Here is a 5,754-nt window from a genome sequence, read left to right on the forward strand (position 1 = left end):
CCCAGGCTCGGCGGGGCACGCGCGCTTTCAGCCAGCGTTGAAGCGGCGCATGCGCGGTAAGCCCAGCTGGAGCACCGCTGCAGCTGAGGCCATATGCCCCAGGATACGCTGGAATGTCCCCAGCAGAACCTGGCTGCCTACTTTGAAGGACGCGGCGAGGTGACGGATGCGGCGCGCACGCTGCTCCGACAATCTGGCCGTCATAGCCACCGAGTCCAGTTCTATTCCCAGAAAGGAAATTGACTGACGGGGTGATGGCGAGCTCTTGGTCCAGTTGACCGAGAGACCCAGACCTTCCAGATGGCTGAGAAGCGCTGTTCTGTGAGACACAAGTTCTGTCTCTGACTGCGCTAGAATAAGCCAATCGTCCAGATAGTTCAGTATCCGCATGCCCTGTTTCTCAGGGGAGCGAGAGCCGTGTCCATGCACTTCGTAAACGTACGGGGTGCTTAAGACAGGCCGAACGGCAGGACTGTGTATTGATATACTCGACCGTCGAAGGCGAATCTCAAGAATGGCCTGTGACGGCGAATTATCTGTATCTGGAAGTATGCATCCTTCAGATCGAGAGAGATAAACCAGTCTCCTGGGCGAATTTGCGCGAGGATTGTCTGGTTGTAATCATTTTGAACGGCCGTCTCACGAGGGCTTTGTTCAAGTGTCTCAGATCTAAAATAGGTCTTAGCGCTCCGTCCTTCTTGGGTACGAGGAAGTAACGGCTGTAAAAGCCTGACTCGCTCAGAGAAGGATGAACCTGTTCTATAGCCCCTTTGCGCAGCAGCTTCGCTATTTCTGCTTGAAGCAGGTGCGCTGCTTCTAAAGTCACTTTTGTCTCTGTCTGCGCTAGAAAGCGCGGGGGGCGACGAGCGAATTGAAGCGAATAGCCGTGTTAAATAGTATTCAGCACCCATTCTGACGCGCCCTGAATAGCTTCCCATGCTTTTGCACGCATAGCTAGGGTTCGAATGGTCTCTGGGTTCAGATCGCCGCGCTGAGCGGGATGGGGAACCTGTATCAGAGAGGATGGGGCGGCGACGCGCCGCCAGTGCTCGAACACGGGGGCTGGAAAACAGTGCTGACTGGCTGTACAGCATATGATGGCTCGATCGCTACGGATGGAGCGCGTTTTGCTGCTAAACACCCCTGGCGCGAGAGCGGCGTGGGGGTTATCATGTCTGAAAGTGAGTGCGCGTGCTCGTGAGCGGGCGCAGAGTTTACACTTATAACACGGCCAGTGTTTGGGAGCTTTGTAACCCGAGGTAACTGAGTGGCAGAGCGAGCAGCGGGTAGTTGTGAGCACAGGGTTGTGGGCACATTTACTACACTTAGTACTCGAGCGTGTGTCCGCTTTATGAGAGTGCGCTCTGAGCGCGTTACCATGGGGATAGTGTTTGTGTGTAGTGGTGAGCACATTTTCTACACTTATGACACCTTCGGCCAGAGCCGGAATGTTTGTGAGCTTTGGAGGATCTGCAACCCGGGGTAACTGTGTAACAGAGCGGGCAGTGGGTAGGTGTGGGCACATTCTCTACGCTTAGCACTCAAGTGGCGCATGCCCGCTCTATGAGAGTGCGCTCTGTGAGCGTTACCGGGGAGACCGTGTTTGTGTGTAGCAGTGAGCACGTGGGAGTGGGCACATATTCTACACTTATAACACCATTGGCGTTATAGGAAACTGATAGAGCGAAATGCTTTGTTGGCTCATATGTTTAGACGCTCATAAATACTCAAGCACCATCCTGTGAGCGGGAGGGTGCGAGATGCGGGTTTCGCTTTTTGTATGTAAGAAAGCTCGGAGAAGCCAGCAGAAAAAAAATATTTATCTGCCGCCAGAGTTGGATTCGAGCTCGGGTCTCCGAGCCTAATGTTCTGCCACTGAGCCACAATGGGAAACATAAGCTCTCAGTAAGCGCGAGCATATGACAGAGCGTCGTGTTTCGTTTCGGCGTTTGTTTGCAGGCGCGCGTGTATTAAACAGGCTCGTTTACTGCAGTATTAGTATTTCCAGCCGCCTGAACTTAGAGGGGACTGAGAAATATGTCAGGAATGGAGGTTAGTCCGACCTGGGTGGGACTTCCTCTTTTCGCCGGTGCTCGTGACGTCTGCTCTGATATCCCTTGAGAACGGCGCGGTTGCGCGGCTCGGACAAAGGGAGAGAGAGCGGGAAGATGTCATCATGTGCTGTGACATCGTTAGTTTGCAGACGTGCGTGTATAAAAACAGGCTCGTTTACTGCAACATAGATATTTCTAGTCGCCTGAGCTTAGGAGGGGACTGAGAAATGGAGGTGGCCGGTAGGTGACGCGCGCGACCGAGACGCGGGGTAGCTTTCTTATAACGTAAAGGAAGCCAGCCCGTGACCGCCTACTTCTGACATCCCTTGTGAGCGGCGCGTTTGCGCGGCTCGAACAGAGGGGGAGAGCGCAGGAAGGGGCGAGCGTCGTCATGTTTTGCGTAGCGTTAGTTTGCAGGCGTGCGTGCATAAAAACAGGCTCGTTACTGCAATATATGTATTTCCAGTCGCCTGAGCTTAGGAGGGGACTGAGAAATATGTCAGGAATGGAGGTAGTCCGACCTGGGTGGGGCTAACACTCTTCTCTCCTTTAGCCAGTGACGGGGGGGGGGTAGCTTTCTTGTAACGTAAAGGAAGCTATAGCCCGAGACTGTCCGTTTCTGACATCCCTTGTGAGCGGCGCCGTTTGCGCGGCTTGACAGAGGGGTCTGAAGCAAGCAGAGAGCAGCTGTCAGCGGCGTCATCTGCTTCGTCCCCTGAGGCGACGGCAGTGCGGGCAATGGCCAGCCGCTGCGCGTCGGTGAAGGGCGGGGGAGAAGGAGAGTGCGAGGCTCGCGGGAGGGGCTCCGGCGAGCGCTCAGCTGTCATACCCGGCTCGCTGTTCGCAGCCGCCCGGGTAGAAGCCCAGGCAGAGAGCGCAGATCACAAGGCGGTCTCCGTCGCTGAGCGTGGCTCTGCACGAGCCACAGGATGAGCGAGGCATTTGAAACAACGCCTCGCGCTCTTTTAGATGCAAAGTGTGTCGCGGGGCGAGCACACAACACACACACATAGAGCAAATAAAGGATATATTCGCCGGATAGCAGGCAGGCAGGGAAAGCTGAAGGCGGCGAAGGCGGCCGGCTTCCTCAGTCTGAGATCCTCGGCGTGCTGGTCGCTTGTTTCGACGGCGGCTTCCTCAGAGTCCAGCGATGCGGAGAGCTTCGCTGAAGAGACAAAAATCAGAGAAAGCAGCCCCCGAGCCTCCTTTTATAAGCTAAGCCACGCCCCTCTTACGGGCCGTGACGCGTGGGGGCGCTGAGCGCTCCCATTGGGCGTGACGTCACGCCAGGCTCACTGGTAGGCTGCTGCAGTTGCGGCAGGGCAGCCAATGAGCACGCTAGTTAGCCTGCTCTAGGTCTGCGTGCTTCTGCACTGCGTTGACAAGATTATAAAAATTAAGGATAATTTTTTGGCTTCATATCTCGAGAAAGATGACTTTTCCCGCAGCGTAAGCTACTTACGCAATACGAGAGAACCTCTCGTAAGAGAACTACATTTCGTGACACAATAACAGTAGTATTTTTAAATTTCGCGGCCTTTCTCCTCTGAAAATAAAAATAGTAAATGAAATACAACCAGAAACAAATTTTCAGTTTTGCTTGTGAAAGGTAATTCCCTGAGACTATGGCGTTATATATGTGCCTCATTCCTGAGCGAGTAATTGTAAGTTTTGAGCACAGAGAACTATATTTTGCAAGCACATTACATTATATTTTGAACAGAAATTAACAATCGCAAAAAAAAATGTGTTTGAGCAAAGGAAAAAACGATTCCGTGCTCAATAAATGCTTGTTTGCTATTATCCATATTAACGTGCAATAATAACCCCTCTCACGCAGTTTACTCAGGTGCTCTCTCACAAACTTATTCTCTGCGCTCCTGTCAAGTCCCTCTCTCTCTCTCTCAACCTCTTAATTCTGTGCGCGCTCAACTCTTGACACACACGCTCGCTCAACTCGACACACACACTCGCTCAACTCGACACACACGCGCGCTCAACTCTTGACACACACGCTCGCTCAACTCGCTACAGCGTTACAAGTGTGCCACAAAATCAACCAATCGGAAAATTAAAGGTCAATTGTGATTGGCTGTTGGTCTCCAATCAAATCGCTAGTAGAAACAAAGCCCGTCTTGTAGAACTATCCATATATATCCATATATAATCCTTTATTATATGATATCTATGGAACCATCTACAGCATCCAGGAAGCTTACTGAAAAAAAAAAAAAAAAAATAAAAAAAAATAACTGACTACAGCGAGACTAATGGATTAAAACACATTTTGGTAAGTATTTTTTTTTTATTATTAACTTAAAAGTGCCTTGTTAGTTTTGTGTATTATAATGCTGTTTTGTTGTTTAACTTACAATATTATATCTCCTATTGTGACTAGTTTGACTTATCCTTTTCAAGCATTCTAATGCTAGCACAGAATGTCATCAGAACAGCAACACCTAAATGTCACACCACTTTAGTCACAATACAATAGGAGATATAATATTGTAAGTTAAACAACACAACAGCATTATAAATTATAAGCTGAATCTCTGGAGGAGTGTCATAATATTCCTCTGTCACATATAGCTGTCAATCACCTCACACAATGACCTCACTCTTAAAACTGACATTTTCCGAACAATTAAACAAAATGTGCCCTCCAACTATTAGGCTAATGTCTGTAATGTCTGTGATCTAAAGAAAACCACCATTATAATAATTATTTTAATAATTATTTTTGTGTATTATAATTTATAATACACAAAACTAACAAGGCACTTTTAAGTTAATAATAATAAAAAAAAATACTTACCAAAATGTGTTTTAATCTATTAGTCTAGCTGTAGTCAGTTATTTTTTTCGATTTTTTTTTTCAGTAAGCTTCCTGGATGCTGTAGATAGTTCCATAGATATCATATAATAAAGGATTATATACGGATATATGGATATGGATATCTATGGATAGCTCTACAAGACGGGCTTTGGTTCTACTAGCGATTTGATTGGAGACCAACAGCCAATCACAATTGACCTTTAATTTTCCGATTGGTTGATTTTGTGGCACACTTGTAACGCTGTTGCGAGTTGAGCGCGCGTGTGTGTCAAGAGTTGAGCGCGCGTGTGTGTCGAGTTGAGCGAGCGTGTGTGTCAAGATTGAGCGCGCGTGTGTCGAGTTGAGCGAGCGTGTGTGTCAAGAGTTGAGCGCGCACAGAATTAAGAGGTTGAGAGAGAGAGAGAGGGACTTGACAGGAGCGCAGAGAATAAGTTTGTGAGAGAGCACCTGAGTAAACTGCGTGAGAGGGGTTATTATTGCACGTTAATATGGATAATAGCAAACAAGCATTTATTGAGCACGGAATCGTTTTTTCCTTTGCTCAAACACATTATTTTTTTGCGATTGTTAATTTCTGTTCAAAATATAATGTAATGTGCTTGCAAAATATAGTTCTCTGTGCTCAAAACTTACAATTACTCGCTCAGGAATGAGGCACACATATAACGCCATATGAGACCTGTTTTCAATTATGTGGCGATTTGTAAAGCCCCAAGCAGCACACGAAATAGGCATTTTTCTCAATTCTCGTTATGAGAGGTATGGGAAAGTTGCCCTCCGCAGTATGGCGGCGCCGTTGACGTACGATCCAGCGGCCAATAGGGCGTCATGGTTGTAGCGGCAGTGACATGATCGAATGTTTAC

Source organism: Leuciscus leuciscus (assembly GCF_965113295.1).
Source record: "Leuciscus leuciscus genome assembly, chromosome: 7".
Classification (NCBI taxonomy): Eukaryota; Metazoa; Chordata; class Actinopteri; order Cypriniformes; family Leuciscidae; genus Leuciscus; species Leuciscus leuciscus.